The sequence below is a fragment of the Amia ocellicauda genome, chromosome 12, assembly GCF_036373705.1.
Source record: "Amia ocellicauda isolate fAmiCal2 chromosome 12, fAmiCal2.hap1, whole genome shotgun sequence".
Taxonomy (NCBI): Eukaryota; Metazoa; Chordata; class Actinopteri; order Amiiformes; family Amiidae; genus Amia; species Amia ocellicauda.
The window spans coordinates 4,039,078-4,066,344 of record NC_089861.1 but is presented as its reverse complement, the minus strand read 5'-3'; the positions used below and the strand labels follow the sequence as shown (position 1 = coordinate 4,066,344).

General features: G+C 40.3%; 1 long non-coding RNA gene across 1 annotated transcript; it reads left to right on the top strand.

Moving 5' to 3' along the window:
- Nucleotides 1-21,407: 21,407 nt before the first annotated feature.
- LOC136764250 (uncharacterized) lies at nt 21,408-26,978 on the top strand. Its single transcript, XR_010821170.1, has 2 exons — nt 21,408-21,560; nt 24,140-26,978. It is a non-coding gene; the product is annotated as an uncharacterized LOC136764250 (long non-coding RNA).
- The last annotated feature ends 289 nt before the right edge of the window (nt 26,979-27,267 follow it).

Genomic DNA, 27,267 nt, shown 5'->3' with positions numbered 1-27,267 from the left:
TTGGTGTCTGAGCACTTTTCATCAGGCCCCAGCATGGAGTTCAAGGCCTTGATAAGACGTGTGGCTAAGGCAGTGGATATCTGTTGGACCCCCAGGAAGAGATACTGAAAACTCGGTTTGAGAGGGAGAAAGCTGCTATTCTAAACCTGCGGAGACATTGTCCAATCCAGTTGGGGCCAGCATCTGCTCCTGCGACTTCTAGGCAGGCAGATGCCATGTACGCAATGGTGGGGGTGGAGCAGAAGGGCCTGGGATCTTTCCCACCTATAGGGGACTCGGTGTCCAGGCTTGTGCAAGCTAATGCTCTGTGCAAGGATCTGCTTTGTCCTCACAAGCAATGCAGGACCACGGATGCTATGCTCAAGAAAGCATACGCTGCAGAATCTTCAGCAGTCTGGGCGAACAATGCACAGGCCATACTGATCCTCTACATGGGGCATCTGACAGGATGTCTGAGGGAGTGCCAGTCTATGGCAGACATGGAGGAGCTGGAGCTGGTGTCCGCTTATATGACGGACTTGCTACGAGAGGGGGCGAAGGCCAGGGGGGAGGTCTCTCGCAGCTATGGTTGCATCCAGACGCCATCTGTGGCTTATGCAGGCTAAGCTCCAGGGCAAGGAGAAGTCTGGCCTTCTCGATGCTCCTGTCACCCCAGGTCAGACGTTTGGTGAGACGGTGCAGCTCTCAATTGAACGGTCAGCAAAGGTGAAGGAGACAGAGTCCAAATACGTGGATCTCCAACAGGCTAGGAAGCAGCCACTACAGCGCCAGTGGGGCTACCAGCAACCCAACAGGCAGTGGCCGAGGCAGGGGAAGCCTCAACCAAGGCTCCAACAGACCAGTGGCCCAGATACCACAACAGACCAGACAGTCTGATCTTTTCAGGAAGCAATAACAGAGTCACTCTGAGGACGAACCTGGCCTTCCTGCCCAAGGTCGTGTCAGCATTCCACATAAACCAACCAATTGTCCTGGAGTCTTTCCATCCCCCTCCACATACATCGGACGAGGACCACAGACTACACACACTCTGCCCTGTCCGGAACTTAAGGTGATATATGCGGAGGACTGCGCTGTTAGTCTGCTATGGTTCCACCATCAGAGTGTGGGCGGTTTCAAAACAATGTTCCCACTCATCTCCGTGCACTCAACAAGGGTACAGGCCACGTCGTGGGCTCTATTTCACGGTGCCACACTTGAAGACTTGTGCAATGCTGTGACCTGGTCCGGTCAACAGACCTTTACAAGGTTCTATCGCCTCAACATGGCGGACCGGCTGCACCCAGGCTTGGGCTCCCAGGTATTTCAAACTGCTAGCCCTCAGGCGCCATGAGGCTCTGCTATACTTGTCATTGGGATTGGGCTTAAATCAGGTGTCAGGACTCGCGACAGCTCTGGTATTTTCTTCTCATTCAGTAATGGCTGTCTTTCGATTTGAAAGGAAACGATATGTTATTATCATAACCCTGGTTCCCTGAAAATGAAAGACAGCCATTATCCTTCAGGGTTCGCTCGGCCAGATGAACTTCCTGATGAAGAAATGTCAGGGAGCTGCAGTCAGACTTTTCACAGATGCCGGGGGTGGCTTTGGTACATGATTTCACTGATTGGCAGGTCAGAAGGCTCTTCCCATTCGGTAATGGCTGTCTTTCTTTTTCAGGGAACCAGGGTGATGATAGGTTATTATCGTTATGGTTGTCACATTCTGTTTTGTTGTTGTTGTTGTTGTCTGTAAATTAAGATCTTTGGGTCAATTGCAATACACTTGCAGAGTTAGTATGGAGCTCTGTACTAAGTTTAGTACCGTACTAAGGATTAAGTTTGTTGTTCTTGGCATATGCTAATTGTGTTAAAATTCAAATGCCATTTACACAATATAATGTTATATTGATTTTAGTAACATAGTCAATAATATTTTTTACTTCAGAATAATGTTTAAGCCTATCTAAGGCTAAATTGCATTTCCCATTGCATCTTTTTCCCCAAATGAGACCCAAACCTATTATCTAGACTAAACATTTAATATGACGTTTGCCTTAGTTATTTTAAAGAAAATAATGGATGTAATGCACAGGTGGATTTTCTGACCCGGCACACAGCCACAGCCCTGCCCAGGCACGGTATACTGATATACAGCTCTGGAAAAAAAAATCTTAATTTTTTCCAGAGCTGTATTAGCATATACTAATAAATGAAGTCGGCTATAGGCTACATACAGCACGATATTATAACTTCATAAAACTTAATCAATTTTTACCCTGGTTCTTATTGTAATTATATTTTTTGTTAGCTGTAGTGTCAATTTCACCAGTGTACACTAGAGCATTATTGATAATGTCAAAAACAAAAGAGTAACTATTTGCTATGTAAAACAAAACAATGTGTGCTTATGAATAGAGTTATGAGTAGTTCAGTTACAAAAGCTGTCAATACATTGTTATGTTTCACATTTCATTCCCCTTAGTACAGTACTAGTCATAGTTAGTCTGTAGCTGGAGTAGGTCTAAGTTAGTCCCATATTTAGTCTCCTCTAGAGGCAGCAGCAGTTATTTATCAGAGATTTACTGTTAGAGTATTCCCTTAACACAATATAAGGAATATATTTGGGATTAACTTGTCTTTATTATATAAGTATATTTAACTTATACAAAAAATATTAAATATTTAGAAATGCATTTAAAAAAGCATTTTCTAAAATGTAAGAAACATATATTAAAAATATATTTATAACTTGTAAAAAATCACATTGAGAATAAAATAAACTAATTTAAAAACACATTTAATTTATATAAATAATATATTTAAACTATAAAATCACACATTTCAAGTAAAAATGGCATTTATGGAGAGCAATACATTCTACATATACTAACACATAATATCCGTATATTGCACATACTACAAAGGGTCTGATTTTGTGCCAAAACAACATATAGGCTGGGATTAAATCAAAACTTTGGTCCACCCACTAATATAAAAAAACAGAACTGTACTCAGTTGTGGCTTCATTTTTAGTAAGAAGCCACGTTCCTCTAATCATAAATGTAACCGCAATGATGTACAGCTTTGTAGTTTGCTATTAGCGGGTGGGTCAAAGTTTTTATTTAATCCGGCCCATAGTCTATATAAACATATTGAACATATATCAATACACATATAAAATATAAATAGGAAAAATAACGAAATAAATTATGATTTATTAATGATGATGTTAAATATATGTTCTTTCCATATGGGGAACACCTCTTCTGTGATTAACATTCACTTGCAAAAAATGCGTAACCTGCCTGCAACAAGGCACTGCTTATGTTCTGGTTTGGTTAGACCACTACAGTTTAAATGGGTGGTGTGGTGGTTGGCACTGCTGCCCCACAGTCCTGTCCAGGGTGTAATTCTGCCTTATGCCCAGTGTCTGCTAGGTTTACCTGTGGCTCACAACCAGTAAAATAATAAAGCGGTTACAGAAATGAATAGATGAGAAATACATGTTCAATTAAATAAATATCAACAGTGTTAAGTATATATGTATTCTGTTATTGTTTATAAAAAATGCAATAAATATAAATGTGACAACCAACCCCGTGGCAGGGCAAGATGTTTATTTAAACATTTATAAATTCATGCTGAAGTGAAGAGTGAAGATCTAAATAATGTCTATTTGTACACAATATATTATTATTTCACATGGAATTGAAAATAGCAGAATATGATGTACGGGGCCAGAGAAATATAACATTGAGTAAAAAGTGAGACAACCTGCCCCAGTCTCCCATACATAGGAGTATAAAGGGTTAATGAAAAACACAATCTGATTTGTTTTGTATCTCATTCATCATATATTTACATTTTAAAACAATTTCTGGTGTTAAATCTTTATTATTATTTTCAATTTCTGGTACCTGGGAATGGTTTTAATTTTTCATCTGAAGTTGAAGTGGTTAAGTGTGAGGTAAAATTGTTAGTCCTCCTCTAGCAAGCACCTATGGAGCATTATAAGGGTCAAAATTAAATCTTTAATTCATAAATTAGTTTGTCAATTCGTAAATTAATTAATACATTAATTTGCCAATTCATAAATTAATTTGTAATTTAATTTGTCAATTCATAAATGAATGAATCAATTCATAAATCAATTAATTAATGTATTGCACTGTTTGCCAAATGATCTTTCAGTTTCATTTGCCAAATGATCTTTCAATTTCATTTGGCAAACAAACTTCTTTTTAATGCTTTCAATCACCCCAGGGGGCGGGGTTTGGCCTTCTAGAGGCACCAATCGCACGCAGCATATGTAATAGAGTGCTGTAACCCCATACACACATTTTCTCAATTTATACATTTATTTTAAAAGAATTCCAATAATTCAGTCATATAGACTACACGTAATTAGGACAGTTGTCTGCGTTAGGAGGGTCTTTACTGTGTATGTGCTGGTGTAGTGGGTAAGAAACACAGCTGAAGGTTGTGGGTGCGATTATACACAAAAGTTATTCACTATGTAGGTGTTGGATTTAAATATATATACAGCTCTGGGAAAAAATTAAGAGACCGCTCCATGTTCAGAAATCATGTGGTCTCTTAATTTTTTTTAAATAGAGTTAAATAGAACAAACAATTATAAGGCGATTAATAAGGCTTTTACATAGCTTCTCTTAATTAGAATCGCGTTTCAATAAGAACAACGCTTCAGGCAACGTGACTAATAGCAAACAGTGACACATTTAGGTGGGTGACACGATGCCCTCGGGGGCATGACAATTTGGGATAAAATGTCAAGTTTCTGTAGGTCGGAGCTCCGCCCGGGATTGGAAGTTCAGCGCTACTGGTTCTGTCCGAGTTAGATACAGTGTAACGAGCTCATATACTACACCAGTCACAGCCGCAACAGCGCTCATCCAGTGCCTGACAATACTCAACTCTTTAATCCACTATGACAGAAAGACTTCATGGACTCGTTCACCTGTGCATAAATATGGACCTCAAACTCATGTCTGTTGATGTTATTGATGAATTCAGGCATCACAACAGGACACTCGCATTCACTTAGAAACCCCTACATCAGAGTTGCGCTCCTCACCGCTTCAATCACAGCTCCACCGGAGTACATCTGTGATTGACAAGCACCAGGAACCGCGTCTCGTTTGCTGCATAATGTCGGTTGATGTGAGGTTTATTCGCCAGATTTGTCTCATAGTGATATGTGGCTGTGAAGCAAACATATATTTGATTCTGCCTAATTTCATGTATTTAATTTTCACAATGTTATTGGGGAGACCCCTGCTATGTCCTGCCTGCGCCACTGGAAGGAAATGTAATGTAATGTAACGATTGCGAGCCTCGCTAAGAGGCCTGGGTAAATTGAATTTGTAATGATTGATGCCTTTACCCAACTGTATTTTTGCACTTATGTTGTAAGTCGCCCTGGATAAGGGCATCTGCCAAGAAATAATAATAATAATAATAATAATAATAATAATAATAATAATAATAATAATAATAATAGGATCCCATGTTGGCACCAGGACCCCATAAGAATGCATTGATTATAAAACAATGTTTTTGTTGTTGTGATTATTCGAATAATTGATAATTGTATGTATAGAATAATCAATTATCATAATAATCGGTAGCTGCAGCCCTAGTTAATATTACTTGATGTAAATTACAGAATTACAGAAGCACAGAATATTGAGCTCTCATTCATCAGACGAAGTCAAAGGAAGGTGTTTAGCTGTTATTTTGTTATTTATTTCTGATTTGCAATCCAAATAAGACAATAAACATACAGGTCAGTAACTAATAATTGTTTTATGTTGTAAAATGCAGATGTAGAAAAATGTTTTACCTTCACTTGGCAGTATCATTTATTTTCTTTATACCAGCTGAAGTTTTCCTCCCCTTGACCACAGATCAAATAACATGTTTGTATTTTCAAGCAGGCTCTGTCCTGTAAGGCTTTTATTAAAATACTTGGCAACACCCCTAACCCCACCCCCATCTCAATGTGACTCAGACTGAATGCACCCATCCTCCAACCCTGAGGCTGCGGGACTGAGGGGGACAGTTTCAGTATCTCGGAATTGTTGACACATTTTATTAATATTGTAGCGACCCAGCAAATAATTAATCTAAAATTGGTTCATAGAGCAGACTTAACTCCAAAGAGATGTTATAAAATGAAACTGATCTCCAGCCCTCTGTGCACTTTCTTCTCCCAGGGTGCTATAGGCAAATTTTTACATATGTTTTGGGAGTGTCCAACTGGAGCTAACCTTTGGTAATGGATTTCATGATCTACAATCACCAGTCTTAACAAAGATAGTCCTAGCTCCGGCCAAATGTGATTCAACATTGGGGTGTCTGTGATAGGACGCTGTCTGTCACGGCACGGCTGCTGCTGACGCCCGTTGATTAGGTGCTCATGTGCCGCAGCTGTGTTGTCGCTCCCTCACTAACAGGCTGTGGACCCACGGCTGCGGGCAATGAGCACCGAGGCAACTGTGATGTCAGTGGCAGCTGTGCTTTCTCTATTGACGAAAAGAAAAATACTAAATTCAATAAAATAGTATTTCTCTATTTAATCCCTCTCCTTCCCTGATGGAGGCACCTAACCGTTGAGAAGGAGGACTGTCAGTACAACCCCTGAGTGCCCGGAGCCCCCTGTTTGTGTAGACATTTGTGTGCTTGTTTTTGCTTTGTTTTTCCAAACCTGACCCTAAATAAAGCCCGGACACCACCGCAACCCGAGACTCTCTACCTGCATTGTGTCTGGCAACAGAAGCAGATCTGGTTGGCTGGCCTCACTGCTGCCTCAAAGATGCTGGCACTGTGCTAGTAGCCTGTTCACTCCCTTTCCTGGCATCTATTACTCAGAGAGACTCAGAGGGAACTGAACCTTTTCACCCTGGAACAGAGGAGACTACGTGGGGACTTGATTCAAGTCTTCAGAATCATGAAAGGCATCGACCACATCAAACCAGAGGAGCTTTTCCAGATCAGCAGGGACACACATTCAATTCAAGACATTCAAAACAGAAAACAGGAGACACTTCTTCACACAGAGAGGCGTCACAATCTGGAACAAACTCCCCAGCGATGTGGTTGAATGGCCTCCTCTCGCTTGTACACTTTCTTATGTTCTATGGATCCTTGCATTTCTCAATATTAATTACATGGACCTTTCTATAGATCAGATCCATGTTGCCAGGTGAGGGAACTTTGGAAGCATGGTGCTGAAGCCATCAAACCATTAATACATGAATATATTTTATTTATGCATTTATTTTTATACTTATTTACAGTGAGGGGAAAAAAGTATTTGATCCCCTGCTGATTTTGTACGTTTGCCCACTGACAAAGAAATGATCAGTCTATAATTTTAATGGTAGGTGTATTTTAACAGTGAGAGACAACAAAATACAGAAAAACGCATTTCAAAAAAGTTATAAATTGATTTGCATGTTAATGAGGGAAATAAGTATTTGACCCCTTCAACTTAGTACTTGGTGGCAAAACCCTTGTTGGCAATCACAGAGGTCAGACGTTTCTTGTAGTTGGCCACCAGGTTTGCACACATCTCAGGAGGGATTTTGTCCCACTCCTCTTTGCAGATCCTCTCCAAGTCATTAAGGTTTCGAGGCTGACGTTTGGCAACTCGAACCTTCAGCTTCCTCCACAGATTCTCTATGGGATTAAGGTCTGGAGACTGGCTAGGCCACTCCAGGACCTTAATGTGCTTCTTCTTGAGCCACTCCTTTGTTGCCTTGGCTGTGTGTTTTGGGTCATTGTCATGCTGGAATACCCATCCACGACCCATTTTCAATGCCCTGGCTGAGGGAAGGAGGTTCTCACCCAAGATTTGACGGTACATGGCCCCGTCCATCGTCCCGTTGATGCTGTGCAGTTGTCCTGTCCCCTTAGCAGAAAAACACCCCCAAAGCATAATGTTTCCACCTCCATGTTTGACGGTGGGGATGGTGTTCTTGGGGTCATTCCTCCTCCTCCAAACACGGCGAGTTGAGTTGATGCCAAAGAGCTCGATTTTGGTCTCATCTGACCACAACACTTTCACCCAGTTCTCCTCTGAATCATTCAGATGTTCATTGGCAAACTTCAGACGGGCCTGTACATGTGCTTTCTTGAGCAGGGGGACCTTGCGGGCGCTGCAGGATTTCAGTCCTTCACAGTGTAGTGTGTTACCAATTGTTTTCTTGGTGACTATGGTCCCAGCTGCCTTGAGATCATTAACAAGATCCTCCCGTGTAGTTCTGGGCTGATTCCTCACTGTTCTCATGATCATTGAAACTCCACGAGGTGAGATCTTGCATGGAGCCCCAGACCGAGGGAGACTGACAGTTATTTTGTGTTTCTTCCATTTGCGAATAATCGCACCAACTGTTGTCACCTTCTCACCAAGCTGCTTGGCGATGGTCTTGTAGCCCATTCCAGCCTTGTGTAGGTCTACAATCTTGTCCCTGACATCCTTGGACAGCTCTTTGGTCTTGGTCTTGGTGGAGAGTTTGGAATCTGATTGATTGATTGCTTCTGTGGACAGGTGTCTTTTATACAGGTAACGAGCTGAGATTAAGAGAACTCCCTTTAAGAGAGTGCTCCTAATCTCAGCTCATTACCTGTATAAAAGACACCTGGGAGCCAGAAATCTTGCTGATTGATAGGGGATCAAATACTTATTTCACTCATTAACATGCAAATCAATGTATAACTTTTTTGAAATAAGTTTTTCTGGATTTTTTTGTTGTTATTATGTCTCTCACTGTTAAAATACACCTACCATTAAAATTATAGACTGACCATTTCCTTGTCAGTGGGCAAACGTACAAAATCAGCAGGGGATCAAATATTTTTTTCCCTCACTGTATATGAATAGTTTTTTTTCTTCTTTTCTGTCTTTGAGGTTCCACTGCTTAGACCAACAGACCACAGACAGATGTGAAACTTCGTCAGAAGTGCACACAACCACAAAAACGGATACACACGTGAGAGATCTACAGAGAGACGTGCATCGATACATGTTAGCAACTTCACATCCCTGTATCTGAGATTGATCCTCTTTGACAGAAGGCAGACAGCAATTTCCAAATAACCAAAGGTATATAGGTTTTTAATTCCAAAATATAGTTTTAAACAGAAAGGTTAGCTGTGAAATTGAATTCACTGCCTTGTCCTTCAGCTCTGCAAGTTGTTTTCTGTGAGCCACCACACAATTGCTTGTTTTTATAGGTTATTGGATAATTTAAAATATAAAAGCAGTGGATAAATGTTTGCACATTTAATATAATAATAATAATAATTATTTTTTGTCTAGGTTGTGGGACTGAGGGTGGCAGTTTATAAGAACATAAGAACATAACAACGTTAACAAACGAAAGGAGGCCATTCGACCCATCGTGCTTGTTTGGTGTCCATTAATAATGGAGTGATCCAATGATCCTATTTAGTCTATTTTAAAATGTTCCCAAATTTTCAGCTTCTACCACATTGCTGGGGAGTTTGTTCAGATTGTGACGCCTCTCTGTGTGAAGAAGTGTCTCCTGTTTTCTGTCTTGAATGCCTTGAAGCCCAATTTCCATTTGTGTCCCCGGGTGCGTGTGTCCCTGCTGATCTGGAAAAGCTCCTCTGGTTTGATGTGGTCAATGCCTTTCATGATTTTGAAGACTTTAATCAAGTCCCCACGTAGTCTCCTCTGTTCCAGGGTGAAAAGGTTCAGGTCCTCAGTCTCTCAGTAGGACATTCAGTTCAGACCTGGAATAAGTCTGGTTGCTCTCCTCTGAACTGCCTCTAGAGCAGCGATATCTTTCTTGAAGTGTGGAGCCCAGAACTGTCCACAGTATCCAGATGAGCTCTAACTAGTGCATTGTACAGTCTGAACATCACTGCCCTTGTTCTCAATTCTACACTTTTGACAATATACCCTAACACCCTGTTTGCCTTTTTTATTGCTTCGCCACATTGTTTGGATGGAGAAATTGAGGAGTCCACGTAGACTCCTAGGTCTTTCTCATGCATTACTTCATCTAGTTCTGTTCCTGCATAGTGTAATTATAGTGAACATGTTTGTTACCTGCATGTACCTTGCACTCTTCCACATTGAATTTCATCTGCCAGGTGTCGGCCTGGATAACTGAATATTATCTAAGTCCCTTTGAATAGCCTGTGCTGCCGAGATTGTATCTCCTGAGCCAGATATTTTTGTATAATCTGCAAATTTGACAAGTTTGCTAACTATCCCAGAGTCCAGATCATTAATATAGATTAGAAACAGCAAAGGCCCTAGTACTGATCCCTGTGGAACTCCACTAACAACCTCACTCCAGTTAGAAGCAACTCCTCTAATTGACACCCTCTGTTTCCTATACATCAACCAGTTCATAATCCATCTACTTACATTACCCTGAATGCCTACAGCTTCCAATTTGAGGATCAGTCTTTGGTGTGGAACCTTATCAAAAGCTTTTTGGAAATCTAAGTATATCATATCATATGCTTTCACATGATCTACAGCTGAAGTTGCATGTTCAAAGAACTCTAATAAATTAGTGAGACATGATCTGCCTCATCTAAACCCATGTTGACTATCTCCAAGAATATGGTTTTCATTAAGATGCTCCTCTATTTTCTGTCTAATAATTTTTTCCAACATTTTACAGGTGATGCAGGTGAGACTGATTGGTCTGTAATTTCCTGGCTCAGTTTTGTCCCCTTTCTTGTGGATTGGTTTGACATTTGCTGTCTTCCAGTCAGTTGGCACATCCCCTGTTCTAAGTGTCTTTTGGAATATTTTAGTTAGCGGCCTATAAATAATTCCCCTAATTTCTTTAAGTACTGTTGGAAATATACCATCTGGCCCAATTGATTTGTTTGTTTTTAATTCTGCTTGTCCCTTTAGTACCTCCTCTTAATTTATCCTGATCTCTCTTAGGGTTTGACTGGACCGATTGTTAACCTGTGGCATATCATCTGTTTTCTCTTTTGTAAAAACCTCTGTGAAATACTCATTTAGAACATTTGCCACATCTTGTTTGTTTTCCAATATACTTCAATTGTTGCCCTTTATCTGTTTAATTTCCTCCTTTATTGATCTCTTGTTGTTTGCATTAGTTTAAGCTCCAAGAGCTATGTTTCTTTCTATTTCCCTCTTTACTTTCCTGATCCCTTTCTTAAGATCTTTGCAGTTCAATTTATTCTTTGTATTTTGTTTCATCTCCATCCCTTTTGTATGCGCTATACAACATTTTCTTTCTCTTGATATTTTCTTGCATACTTCTATTAAAGCATTTTGGCCAATGTTTTTTGGTTCTCAAGTTTTGGCACAAATTTGTCCTGAAACTGTATCCATTGTGCTCCAGTCTACCTCTTCTAAGTGCCGCCTCATACCTTCAAGGTTTGCTTTTCCAGAATTGTAGACCATTGTTTTAGACTTGGTCCTTGTTTTTTGAAATAATGCCTCAAATCTAATAATATTGTGATCACAATTTGCCATTGGTTCTCTAACTAGTGTCCCTCTGACTCTGTCTTGGTCATTTGAAAAGTCAATACATGCGCTCTCCCTGGTTGGTTTCCTGACAGATTGAGTTAGAAAGCAGTCATTTACTATCTCAACCATTTCTATTTCTGCTTCTGTAGTCCCCACTGGGCTTTCCCAATCTAAGTTTGGGAAATTTAAATCCCCATTATAACAGCCACATCCTTGCTACATGCAGTCCTGATTACACTGTACAATGCAACATCTTTCTGAATATCTGAGTTGGGTGCTCTGTAACACACTCCTACCACTAATCCTCTGGATCTCTAGTTCAAAAGTTTAAACCACAAAGATTCTGTTTCGTTACTAGGATCTAATTTGAGTTCTTCTGCCTCAATGTCATTTCTGACATATACTGTAATGCTACCCCGCCACCTATTCGATTTTGCCTGTCTCTCCTAAACTGAGTGTATCCTTTCAACTTGTATTCATCCCCATTATTTTCTGTAAGCCATGTTTCCGTCACTCCTACAACATCATAGTCACACGCCAGCACTGTGGCTTCTAGGTCTAACATCTTGATCCTTATACTCCTGGCATTGAGGTACAAACATTTCAGGACTTTCCTACTAGCAGTTTCCCGTTGTTTTCTTTCCTTAGAGGAACATCTCCCATTGTCAGAGCTCCCTGCCCCCCTGGTCCCATTGTTTAAAAGATTCTCAATTACTCTTCACATACGCTCTCCCAGTGCATTAGCCCCACTTCGGTTTAGATGTAGACGGTCTGGTTTGTACAATTTCAGTATCTCGGAATCAACAATTAAACTGGTGTCCCCTGTGCCACAATGTCATATTTTAAATGCATTTTGAGCATCTTGAGGCTGCCTTTCTCTCATGTAAAAGAATGGCCCCAAAATAATTTCTGGCCCAATTGATAGTATTCAGGGTCCCCTTTAAACCTACAGTAGTGTTATGCTGGGGCAATGTTTGTGGAACTCTGGTTTGAGTAACCATTACTTATTTTTCGAAAACCACGAATCAGAAATAAAACATAAGAAAATTAATTATTTTGCATAAAAACTGAAAACAATAATTATCCATTATTCATCTATTGAGAAACAGTGAATAATATAGAAATAAGGAACCATTACATATTTAAAAACAAAAAAGGAACCAGAGCTTCTTATTTTTTTAAATAAGGAACCATTTCTTATTTTTTGAAAAATAAGAAATAAGGAATAATGAATCAACATCACGGAGGTTCTGTTACTGTGCTATACGTAGAGGTATTAATGTGTCTGTAACGGTAACTATACATAACACCAGGGCCCACATTAAACCACATTGGGCCCCGGGGGCATTGATGTTTTTCTAGGCCTTCCCTTCTAAGCATTTCGTACAGTGCATTCGAATGCAGCAATGCATAGACAATGTACAGTCTGAAGGATAATGCCTCCACATTCTAAAATAACTGAAGCCAGGCCCTTACAGTTCTGTTCTCCTTGATTTTATATGTTGCTTGAACTGAGACATTTTGTCTGCAAAATCCTCTGTAAATCACTATAGTGTTTCCTCTAAAGCAAGACAGTACATATTCGAAGTTCTTGATATAAGAGTTGATTAATATTATTCAGAAATCAAAAAATGTCCAGTTCCAGATATGACGCATACCTCTTATCTAGCTCAGTGACTAGTTTGTCAAAACAGGGGTCCTCATGAAGAAATCAGTGTAATGATTAATGAAGAACTGGTATAAGTGTTTTGTAGTAACTGTATAATGTTTTATATTAATACTAGCATTAGAAATAATAGCATGTATACAGACTGAGCAAATTGGATCTATCAGGCTAGCAAAAGTCTGTTAGAAATTCCTCTCATGTAGCTGCATGCTTATTTAGAGTCTGTTTGTGGACTTAAGTATCTTTCCAAAGGAGGCCAGAGAAGTCACATTATAATGATTGATTGACAGTTGTTAATGATGACCATAGAACCAGACTTCTCAGAGTACATCAAAGGAAGCCATCTGGTTTCCAGATCCCACACCTCCCCCAGGAACTACAAACATTCCAAAGGCCAGAGACCTGTCCTCAAAGCAACACTTCTTGGGAGCATGTGACTGGACCCTGCCCACAGCACCACATGTCATGCTTTCTATAAATGCGGTTACATTTTGTTGTTCGAAGAGACTCCACTGAGGTTGGGGAGCTTCCATGTTGGGGCCTTCCAGGCCGGGCATGTTAAATAAATATATTATTCTCTGTACTTCAAGTCTGCTGTTTTTAAAGAAAGGTTCAACAATTACTATTAACTGAAATTATATGTCTTGACATGTTAAAGGTCAAGCAAACAAGACTGTTTAGCAAAATACGCTGAGCTATGAGATATGGTTTTGCTGAGTCTCTTTTAGCATCTGCTTCTGGTCTTCTGGCCGAAGATATCACATTGTATTGATTGATGGTTACATTGTTCCATTGTGAGATTTTTTTTGGATGCAATAAACAGGAAGACACCGGTTTCCATGATGAGGATGCCCCCCCCAGATGTATAGCCGAAAATCTTCTGCCAGCTTGCACTTTCTGAAGCACCATATGTCATTTTATCTATAACTGCTATAATATTCTATTGTTCTGAGAGACTATATGATGGGACCTTCCAAAAGTTACTACCAAGCTGGCTCATTAAATAAATATATTAGTCTCTGGACTTCGAAGCCTTCTTCACTTCTTTAAAAGGTTCTTCACCTCATAATTTGTCGACTCGTTTCAAACTCGTTGAGTCGTCTCTAATGAATATATTATGTTTTCTCATTAATTGTCGTTTCTCATCACCTGTCCCTCAGAGTTGTCATCAGGTTTTGACGTATGTACTACAAAGTCAATCCGTGGTCTAATTTCAGCACAGGATGGTGGCCAGCAGATATTATAAATGGATGTGATTACAGTATGAAAATAATCAAATAAAAACCAGAGCAGTTGAGAGATAGCTGCTCCTCATCCACTGAGGTCATAGAGTGATGGTTACAAAGTTACATTTATGTGACATTATCGTTGTAATGAATTATCAGAGTGGTTTATGGCATTTGAAAGGTGCTGGAATGGATCTAGAGCTATACCCATTATTTCTTATGGATATTAATTCCCCTTAATTTGTCATTTTGCAATTAATCGCAATCTTCAACAACGCATCCCCTATGATTTTTGAGGACCCACTCCAATTAAATAAAAAACACAGACTTAAAATTTTCGATTGCCTGACATTGACAGCTCACAGTAAGGTGTAGAGGACTCGTCAGGTTGAATTGTGCACCGTCTCTCTCTCTCACTGCGTGTCGGCCTTATAGGTCTGTGCACCACTGGGCAATGTCTTCTTGGCTGCGCTTCTGCCATCTCAACCCCCAAGGGCAGGCAGGTGGCACAGACAAAGCACTTTGTTAACACACAAGAGCTAATCCTATCACGAGCAAAGACGACATAGATACAGTTATGTCCATAAATATTTGGACAGTGACAGTGTCATCATTTTGGCTCTGTACGCCACCACAATGGATTTGAAGGTAATTTGGGGGGTAGTTACATCCAAACTAACATAATCATGAATTAAATTGTGAGTTTCAATACTTGGTTGCAAATCCTTTGCAGTCAATGACTGCCTGAAGTCTGAAACCATAGACATCACCAGATGCTGGGTTTCTTCCCTGGTGATGCTCTTCCAGGCCTGCACTGCAGCTGTCTTTAGTTCCTGCTTGTTCTTGGGGCATTTTGCCTTCTCTCTGAACAATAAAATCATGGTGTGAGCAGGGTCCAGTCACGTGCTTGCAAGAAATGTTGCCTTGGAGTCAGGTCTCTGGCCTTTGGGTTCCTGTGCCATTTAAACAGATGTATCCTGGTTTGGCATCCAAAGTGTCCGATCTCACGGCTCAACAATGGGACAGTGCAATCTATATTCAATACAATGTGATATCTCCAGCTCCTGTGACGACAGATAATAGTAGTTATTTTTCTATTAGTCTATATCAACATCAATATTGTTATAGCATCAATAGCATTAGTAATGTATCCATTATTATTTGTTACATTACTGTTGGTTGACACTTTTGCTCTGTTTGTTTGTAGTAGAACACTTGCATTTACTTACAAGGCAGCTGACTCTCTCTCTCTCTCTCTCTCTCATTTAAACTTTTTTCTTTTCTGAAACTGCTGTAAGACAGGCGTTCAGGGAGATCCCAGGCCACAGACAATGTCACCCCCCCCTCACCTCGCTGAAAAACATTTTAATGGCTCCCATCTTTATGGTGGCAGAGACAAAAATGTAAGTAAATCTAAAAGACACCAAAATATTTAAATAGTGCACATCATAGAACATGTATTGCACTTTAACAAACACTGTACATGTTGAAGAAATAGATTTAGTAATAAATACAAATGTAAATAGTGCACTGTGCACATTGAAATGACAGCAATAACTAATAACAGTTTAGGTAAAAAATACCCACACCAAAAATACTCAGTACTGAAAATATTGTATTCTACTTGCACTATATTGCTCAGTGCATATTAAAAACCTAAATTAAATAATAACTAGAATACTATCAAAAACTTTTACTTGCACAAAATGCGTAGTTAATAAGGAGTTGGCGGAACGAGTACGCGTGTTGGAGGAGCACGTAGATACTCTTAGAAATATAAAAGAGGCCGAGAATTGGCTGGACTCGGTCTGTAGAAACACAGATCCGTCCTCTGTAGTCAGCGATAGACCCACACCGGCGGCTCCAGAGTCACAGCAGGATCGCTGGGTCTCGGTAAAGAGAGGCTCTAGAAGCGCGAAATCAAGAGCTAGAGCTCCGGCGCGCCAGTCTCCGATTTGGACCGCAAACAGATTTGAACCCTCGGCGGCACGTCTGCGGAGAAGGGGCTCATTATTGAGACTCCATAGTCAGAAATATAAAGATTGTGTCACCAGCAGTAGAAGTAAAATGCCTCCCGGGAGCCAGAGTCTCTAACATCGAAGCTAAATTGGACGAACTGCCAGGCGGCGAAGTTTCTACTCTGGTTATTCATGCTGCACTAACGATATTAGACATAGACAATCCGAGATTTAAAAAATACATTTTACATCACTATGCAAAACTGCGAACGATGTTAGAATATAATTGTCTCTGGCCGCTACCAACATTACACAGAGGGGATGAGGCCTTCAGCAGGCTGTCCGCTCTAAATAGCTGGTTGACAAGCTGGTGTGCCTCAAATAATTTAGTTTTTGTGAACAATTGGGATTGTTTTTGGGAAAGGCCTGGCTTATACAGAAGAGATGGGCTCCATCCGAACTGGAGAGGAGCGCTAATGTTATCTGATAATACAGCTAGTTGTTTAAAAACGTGACTCCTCAGAGCACCGGTCAGGCTGTAGGCTCGCAGTCCTACACTGCAGTCTGCCTGTAACTCCCAGCATAGCCTGACCCCGATCCTAGATCCCTGCCTGGGGGCATCCAATAAACTACATAGTCCTGAGATTAAATCTTATACAAACAATAGTTATCCTATTAAAACAGTCATTTGTCATAGGCTTGGATGTATTCCTTCCTCTCGGGGCCCTCGTTTCAACAATCTAATAAAAGTTAACACTACAAGACAGAAATTACCTGCTCACATTACTTCTCCCATGTATAAGCTGGCTGTCTTAAACATCCGCTCACTACCTAGCAAAGCAGCCTTAATAAATGACACCATAACTGACACACACATAGGTGTGCTCACCTTGACTGAGACCTGGTTAAGACCAGACGACACTATTCCATTAGTAGAAGCCTCCTCTAATGACTTCTCTTACTGCCTGAAGGCCCGTGCAACAGGCCGCGGGGGGGCTGGCCACCATCTATCGCACAGACCTGCGCCTCTACTGAGCCATTAGACATCTTCACATCTTTTGAAATTCACCAGGTAGAATTTAGGCTTAATACACCTCTTCAGCTTATAGCTATTTATAGGCCACCAGGCCCCTATTCCTTTTTTATGACAGAATTTAGCGATCTCTTATCTGACTTAGCCATACATTATGATAAACTCATTATTTTGGGGGACTTTAACATACATATTGACATTAAAGACGACCCCCTCACTGTTAGTTTCATGTCCCTATTGGAGTCTGTAGGCTTCACTCAGCATGTGTCTGGACCCACACATCGTCACAATCACACACTAGATCTAGTTATTACCCGTGGGGTACAGATTCACAACCTAATAATATCACCCCAGAACCAGATGATTTCCGACCACTGCCTTATTACATTTGAGCTGCCTGGAGTAGAATCAGACACACAGGAGAGGAATATAGAAACTCGCTGCCTAAATCCCACTGCTATTCATAAATTCACTACCCTGTTGCCAAATGCTAGCTTTATCAAAACAGGATCTGCAGATGAATTATTAAATAATTTCAACAACACACTAAGCACTGCTTTAGATACAGTAGCCCCATTACAAACACAACAAATTAAACCAACAAAACACTCACCATGGTTTGACGAACACACTCGCTCACTTAAAACAGATTGCCGTAGATGTGAGCGTAAATGGAGAGAAACAAAACTAGGGGTCTTCCACATGGCATGGAATGACAGTGTAATAAGATACAAGCAGCCCTGTCCTCTGCTAGGTCTGCCTACTACTCCAATTTAATAGAGACGCATAAGAATAATCCGCGTTTTCTTTTTAATACAATAGCGACACTTACTAACCAGCAGGTAAAGCCTTCAGAGGTCATCCCCCCCAATTTCACCTGTAGTGACTTCATGGATCATTTCAATAGCAAAGTTAACAGCATTAGAAAACAGATAGAACAGGAAACATACACAGATACTATAGCCGACACATGCAGTCCTTCATAGCCCCTGCCTACCTTGGACTCGTTTAACATAGTAAATCACCAGGAATTGGTCTCCTTAATTACTAAAATGAAAACAACAACCTGCACACTAGACCCTATATCCACTAAACTGCTAAAACAATCTCTGCCATTAATTATTCACAGAATACACAATATTATTAATGTCTCTTTATCCTCAGGATCTGTTCCTGATTCATTTAAAATAGCTGTAATTAAACCACTTCTTAAGAAACCCAGTGCCGACCCTAACCAACACTATCGACCTATCTCAAACCTTCCCTTCCTTCCTAAGGTTCTAGAGAAAGTAGTTGCAAACCAACTGCCAGCTTTTTTAACCGATAATCATCTTTATGAAGAATTTCAATCAGGCTTCCGTTCCGGCCATAGTACAGAAACGGCCCTGTTAAAAGTATTGAATGACGTGTTTCAGTCCTCCAATGTAGGGCACACCAGTGTTATTATTCTATTAGACTTAAGTGCGGCTTTTGACACAATTGACAACCGTTTAGAAAACCGTATTGGCCTATCTCACAATGTGCTTTCATGGTTTAAATCATATCTGTCAAACAGACTCCAATATGCACAGATTAGCGAGAACCACTCAAATTTAACTGAGGTTAAGTACGGAGTCCCACAGGGCTCAGTCCTCGGACCTATACTTTTTTCATTGTACATGCTCCCTTTAGGTGATATCATTCGACGACATAATATTAACTTTCACAGTTACGCAGACGATACACAATTATATCTGTCAGTAAATCCTAACAACACCATAGACCTAGAAAAACGAATCTGCTGTCTGTCTGAGATTAAAACATGGATGACAAAAAAAATTCTTATGCTTAATTCTGACAAAACAGAAGTCATAATTTTAGGAGACAAAAATCGAACTGTTCATCATGCACTAACAAAACTGAGTAATGATAACTTTAATTTCTCCCCTAAGGAGATGGCACGAAACCTGGGTGTCATCTGTGATCATAATCTATCTTTTGAATCACACATTCAGAATGTGTCGAGATCTTCCTTCCTCCAGCTTAGAAACATTGACACTGAGAAATTGATACACACATTTGTTACATCTAGATTGGATTACTGTAATGCCATTCTGTCAGGCAGCACAAACAGAGCTATTTCTGCACTTCAGTTATTCAAAATGCTGCTGCATGAATCCTAACAAAAACAAAAAAACATGAACACATCACTCCAGTATTGGCTTCTCTTCACTGGCTGCCCGTGCACTACAGGATAGACTTTAAAATTATCTTATTAACATTTAAAGCACTAAAGGGACTGGCACCTCCCTACCTAAAAGATCTCCTTATGGAATACTCTCAAGGTCGGCCATTGAGATCCCAGGAAGCCGGTTACTTAGCGCTCCCTAAAATACACAAGACCGCAGGTGGTAGAGCATTCAGTTATAGGGCCCCGAAGCTGTGGAACGATCTTCCAGCCAATGTAAGAGATGCCCCCTCTGTCTTAGCCTTTAAATCACGGCTGAAGACTCATCTGTTTAGTCTCTGTTTTTCTAGCCCATAGAGCCGCCGGTGTGCCATGGACATGCAATTGCACAACTGTCTTTGGAAATGTCCTGCACTGCATGACCAGTATCTGAGCACAACTGCCCTCTTGTCTTCCAGCAACAGCCTCCTCTGAGGGTCCAACGAGGCACCTCGTCCCCCACCATGGAAGTCTGATGAGGCACAACCCATCCCAGAAGCACCTCACCACGGAGGGTCAACAGGGCATCCACACCCAAGGTTTGACGAGCCATCGCAACCCAAAGCCCATTGATGGTCCAAACCCTCCACCCCCGATGGCCAGCGAGAGGCCTCCTCCAGAGGGAAGAGCACAGCCAGCAGCACCGATAAAGAACTTTCTGATCTCCTTGCTGCTGTAATAACTATACTGCCTGGAGGGGAGGCAACCATTAGGCCTGGGCCCTAAGCCATGGACCCCCAGAGATTCATTTTCTCCTACTTGCCATCCATAGGAGTTTTTTGTTTTTCTCTCCTCCGTGCCTAAATGGTTTATTTACTTAAATGTTCACTCACTTTATTCTAGATCATGTAAAATGTTTACAGGTCTACATTTGATTTTATTGTATTTATGTATTTTATTTTGCTGTACGTTTGTTGTATGTTTACCTGTCTGTAAAGTGCTCTGTGGCTACCCTGTGAAGGGCGCTATACAAATAAAAATGTATTGATTGATTCTCTAAATCTCAAATAAGACAGCTGTTAGGGAGGCTATATTTAGCTGAATCATATTGTTTAGATTTATGTATCATTGTTCCAGAGTCATGTGTGTTCATAAATACACTGAGTTGTAGCCTAAATCGCATTTCCAGTGAAAGTTCAAATGATTTAATCCTATACACAACCAGCCGGTCATGACACCCTTTATTTTGCTCTTGTCCCCCCTTTGCCACCCCAAGTATGAAATCATTGACAAGCCACTGATTTAATTATTATTAATCATAATCAGATTTCCTTTGTTCATATGCAAACACTAATACATTACATCTGGTCCCCGGCTGGTGAACTGCCCTCATGAGCTCCAGGCTGTCCACTGCAGTGCTTCTGTCCCTGCGGCACGTCAAGGGTCGGAGCAGCAACTTGTGTCCCCGCAATGACCTCGAGTGAACCCGCTCAGACGCCAGGAAACCCGCTGTTCCCAGTTACATGTATACACCATTCACATCACAAACTTACAAAAATGTATGCTATTTAATGTCATAAATAAAGTTAGTGATATTTTTGGCTAATGACACTTGAGTTAGTGCGCCTGGTCCAGATCTGGACAGACTGTCTGCTCTCTCTGTCTCCAGTCCTCTGTCTGCCTGCGGTGTCAGCATCTCGGAATCCCCCCCCACACACTCACACACAGCTGTGTACAACTGACCGGCCACTCCTCCGACCGCACAGTCCAGCCAAGTCCGCCACAATTCCTTGCCTCATCTTCCGAGGCCGACCAGCAGAGGGCGCTACAGTATTAAAATTACTGGGGACGTGTCACCTTTTCAACTGTGAGCTGATTGAAAATATTGCATCTTTTGTCCCGGACTTTCACTTTCGATTCCGAGATGCTGACACCACAGGCAGGCAGACAGAGGACTGGAGACAGAGAGAGCAGACAGTCTGTCCAGATCTGGACCAGGGCTTCAGACATCGCTCAAACACAGCCATTGGAGCAAAGGTATGATTGTGCTGTACAGACACGTGGAGCCTTAAAAAAAGTTACAAGTCGGGATCTATATTTTGGTGGCACTGAAGTGCAAAACACATGCCCAAAAATATGGCATTACAATTAAAACAAACTTACAACAGCAAACTTTAAAAAAGTGTCTGCTACATTAACAAATGTTAACAGCAGTAGTAATGTGCATAATAGTATAATGTTTGTTATCCTGCAGTAAGATGCCCTCCATACATACAGTTAATTATAGTTAGTGTGTAATCTGTATTACTGCGTCCACACGTTGTTTTTGCAATACTACGCGTGTGAGCCTTGTCAGGACAATGACATAGAGCTGTGCACTATCAACGAGTGAGTATGCATTCAGAAGTGTCCAAATAAGCATTTATATAATTATTACTATTAGACTCCAATGATAAGTGTAGGCGTGTTATCGGTCATAGCATATCATTCGTATTTATCAGTAAACCCACATATAAAAAGCCTGTCTTGCGTATTTTGAAAGCCTACGAAAACAGCAGAAAGGCAACAGAATGACAGTAACTCGAGCTGCTGGAGGACGTGTCCTGCTCTACTGGTTCCTCAGGGATCCACTTTCTTTCTTTCCTTGTTACCGTCAAAGCCCGCCTGCTTTATTTTTCATTTCCGCAGCAGCTTCTTTGTATGTGTTAATGTTGCAGACACTTTCTTGTGTGCAGCAACTTTTTTCAATTTGAAGACACATTTATAATGTTGCAGACACATTTTTTTGTTACTTTGCACACACTTCTTATTGTTGCAGGCTCTTTTTTAAGTTTGCTGCTGTTTTGTTTTAATTGTAATGTCATCTTTATTTAATTTGCTGGTGTTGTGCCTAATTAACACTGGCTGAATTAAACCATTAACAATCTGCCATGGCTATGCTAGATATCATAACGATGGGATCCTGTGCCATGTAGGTGGTGGCTTGTGCTTCCAGAGGCACAATGTCAGCCATGGAAGTTGTTTGTGTTGTGAAGTGAAGATGTCATCACTGTGTCACACAGAGTGAAGGAAAAAAGCTTTTCAGACTGACTTCAGGACACATAGATTAGATTCACGTGGCCAGGAATCAGATTTGAATCGGATGTAAACCACCTCTGAATGTGGCTCTTTTGCCTGTTCAGAGTGCACAAGGTAAATCAGATTTGAATCTGATGATGAGTTATGAACAGGATTTGAGTGTTAACATGGCTAACGTCACACTACACAGCAGCCAATGAGAGTTGAGCTGATTGAAGAAAAAAGGAACAAAGCATTCTTGTAGCGCAGATTTCTGCAGTTCTACACGGATCTGCAGAAATCCACTGATCCCATTGGTGGAGCAGTGCAGATCTGTGCAGAACTGCTGACATCTGCGCTACATGAAGGTGACCTGTAAATGGCCAGGTCCATGTTTGTTACCTTTTTCTCTGGGTGCATCACGTGTGTTACCACGAGATTTGGGGGGTTTCGAGGCTGTCAGAGCTCCCCACGACACAGGATTTCAGTCTGTAAGTATGTGACCCCTGTTCTTAAGTGATTGTGTAGTGTTCACGCATTACATTATCTGAAAACTCCCCAGATACCTTAAATACTGTTTCGTATGTCTGTTCTGTGAATGGAATCTTTGGTGTGTCATGAACAGGTCAATCGGGGTGTTTATTTAAATGTGTAAGGTAGGGCTGGTAAACAGTAACCGCCTCACCATGGTGTAACGCCCTCTATGGTGAAAAGTAATTAATCATCAATACCAGTGGTTTTTTCTTGTTTGTTTTTAAATAATGCTTAATAACTGTTTTAATAATAATTCAATAATAATAATAATTGTTTTAAAACAATTGAAAGGTGTCTGTCAGGTTGTTCTCAGCTAAAGCATCAATACATTTCCATAACTGTCTTTGAGTGGACCTGTTTGAAGACGCTAGTGGATCTGCAGTATCTCTGGTGCTTCAGTCACAGTGAGCTGAAGCAGAAACAGTGTTTTATCTGCAGGAGCACAAGACCCCCTTCAGTTAGGGGCCATTAAGTGTTGGCTGTCTGTATCGTTACCAAGCTGCATTTGCATCTAATAATCTAATACATTTTGAGAGAATGTTACATTTCCAGTCCCCCCCAGTAATGTGTGCCTGGCTCCATAGGTGTAGGGGACACGTATCTCCTGCTCGATAAACATATGTATCATGTCAGAAATAATAACATTAGATTCAATTGGAAATTAAAGTCAATTGTTTGATATATAGGCCAGTTCCTAAGATAAAATGTTTCTGCAATATTTCTCTCACGTCACAATTCTCACATCCAAAATACAATCAAACCACAACCTCCCACAACGCTGCTAGAGCAAAATGTGTTTCCTGGCTTATATTTCATAATCGTTAGGTGTGTTTATGATAATATGACTTCTACATGCTGCATTAAAGGTCACTGAATGTATTTATCAGCTGATTAATTGCATTCAGCTATTTATAACCTTTTAAATTATTCTCTCCAAACAATTAATTAACCAGAATGTACATCTCCTCTCCACCCCCGCGCTCTCTCTCTCTCTCTCTCTCTCTCTCTCTCTCTCTCTTTCAAAGGTTCACATTGGGGAATCACATTTCCTGCATTGTTTTATGATGAAACCAATTACGCTGAACAGTATAAAAGATTTGAAAGACACAGAATATGGCTGCCAGGAACCCAGACATGGGCTGAAGCTCCTGTACTGGTTGGCAAAAGACTGTATTACATTTGATAACAATCGCAATATGGTGTCACTGTGTGATCCCCGTGGAGGAGATTACGGGTTTCATCATTTTCAAAACCGAGAGAATCTTCTCCCTCCAATCCAGGACAACAGGTACAGTTACTATGAAGTGGGAAACCTTTATTCTAGAGGAGCTGACAACTTGCCTTACTATGTCATAGAAGACATGTCAGATTACATGGATGACAATAACATGGACCGAATCATCATTAGTCTGGATAACTATTTTCTGGTGATTGATGCAGTCTACATCACTGAGCACCAACATTCGTCAAACTCTTTTGACCCACAGCGTACTTTTCGTATCAGCCGAGGCCTCATCAAAAATATAAAACGTCTGGATCAGCAAACTTTCTTGCTTCGGGTTGGTTACCAGGAGATCTCACAAAGTTCTCACAAAGAGAAACATACTACAATCGACATGCCTCAAACTACAGTCACTTCTCAAAAGGAAAGCAGTTTTTGGGATTTCTGTACAATTCTGTAAATTGTATAGGTTTTATTTGTAGTAGTTGCATTAATGGTGGTGTTTTTAATTATCCAGTATCAGTAGAAATTGTGTTACTAACAAGTCACATTCTTTATTGGGTTATACTGTGGCAAAGCAAATTTTCATGGATCAAAACTAGAAATAGAGAATCAGGGGTCAAAAGGTAATATCCTGGGGGTAAGTGGGCATCCTCCATAGTAATATAAATATATATGGGTTGGGGAGGGATGTTTGTGGGTTATTGTGTAGCTCCCCCTGTCCACGGGTGGTACAGCCTGATAGCGGTGATTGGATGGGAGGGAGTCACCAGATAGGGGGATATATACAGGTGTGTTGATGCGCCAGGAGTCGAGTTGCCTAGGAGTTAGTTAATGTGAAAGTCTAATCTGTGTGCAGTTGATTGGAACATGGAGGAAAAGGGAAATCGATTTACCTCTTTGAAAAGGTTAATAATCGTCAGTTTGTTTTCAAGGAATTCTGTTTCTTTTGCTTTTTATTTCAACAGCGACCATTAAATGGCTAGGTTGCTACAATATATATAAACAATTAAACCATGGAAAGGCTAATGTCAGCTTCTTAACAACTGAACTGAACACTTGCCAGCCTGTTATGTGGATTTGTGTTTGCAGAGGAAAATCCCAAGACCCCCAAACCCAGTTTCAAATGGAAACCTCTGTTTAATGAATCCTCTGGGGAAGAAGGTCCTTTATAATGAAGTCGGATGCAGATTTTTAATAACATTTCTAAAGAAAAATGTTGGGAAATATTAATGAGTAAAATCTTGCCATGTAATCACAACGTAGTTTGCAGGTTGTGAGGCCCAAAGTGATGTGGCTTTTTCCAAGCAAAGTGGTGGCTTTGGTGCAGCAATTTAACTTGCGGCTAATGCATACTTCTTGTCTTCAGAAACATTTAATTTGTTTTTTGTTGTATTATGTTTTCCTATTCTACCCCCCAGCAATCAGTCCAGAGCCTTGCATGTTATTTCTGCCTTTAGTAACAAAGTTTTGATAACTAATGCTTCATTTCCACTGGCTTAAGCGCCCTCGGACGTGTTCCAGAGCTTTCTGTAAAACCAGGCCATTGCAGCAAGTCCATCCCTGTTATGGGAGGAGGCAGAGCGATCCTGGGTTTAGTTTGTCAAATCAAAGACAGACATGTCTATGAGCGATAGAGCCTGACATGAAAAGGACTTTTGTGGCTATTTTGTGATTATTTCTGCTTTACCTGATTGTAAACAGCATAATAAACACACATTTCTGTTAAGTAATATTAGGAAGAGCTAAACATGTATAGACAACATTTTTTTCAGAAATAATAAAACTTTATTTCATTTATACAGGCGCAACAATAACAATACATATTTGTTGTTATTATTATAATCATCATCACGATATGTGCTAGTAGACTTTTCAGACTGTGCTTGTAATTTAGTCATTCATTCTCCTGTAAGATTGCACTTATACAACGTTTTGTCATATTCCTGCCTTGGCATTACTTGCACTTGTATTGTTTATTTTGATATCCCCTACGCTCCCTTTCCCTTAGCTCTTAACTTTGACCTAACATCTTGTCTGCACTTAACAGCTTTTTCATTCTTACATATTGTTTACTGTATATCTCATATACACTTGTGTAAATTGTGAATTTATAAAATGTATTATGCCTTGAACTGCACTTTAATTTTGCACTTTGTATTGCGCTTATATTTTGTATGTCGCCCTGGACAAGGGCATCTGCTAAGAAATAAATAATAATAGTAGATATGTCTTTTAAATGGCACAACTTTACTCCCTTATTACGCTTACTACAGATTTGTAACTGCAATCTACACTTTTTGCCTTATCATTTTTCATTTACTTAGCAGATGCGCTTTACTAGTGTAAGTTAGTTAAACCAAAATACATACGTTTCACGATTAAGTGTGCACGTTTCAGTCATGGCGTTTATAGAATTATGGATACATTTATTAAACCAGTCCATAATGTTTTAGAGAGAAACTCAGATCTGCTGTATGTATTTATTCATTCATACATTTAAGTTGTAAATGGGCACACTTTAACTAAATCATGTTCACCTTCACACTGATTGTCTCTGGAGATGTTGTACAACAGACCTGCACATTCATGATGATTAGTTGTTAATACAATGTTAATAAAATCATCTGATATAACTTAAATTATTGTTTATATTTAACTTAGCATTGCACCAGGGTCGTGTGAAATCTGTGTTCAGCAAGTTTTTAATACACTCGGATATTAACTGTAAGCAGTAATTGTTTCTGTATGTAGACTTCACTCCACGTTGCTAATAATACTGAAATTTATTTGTGATCCCACACACACATCAGATACATCTATCATCTGACATAATGTGACTGATCTCTTCCCTGTCTTTCTACAAGTCAAACACACATCTCCGCTTCGGAAAGCGAAGTATTTTCTTAGTGGGCATGACGGGACACTTAC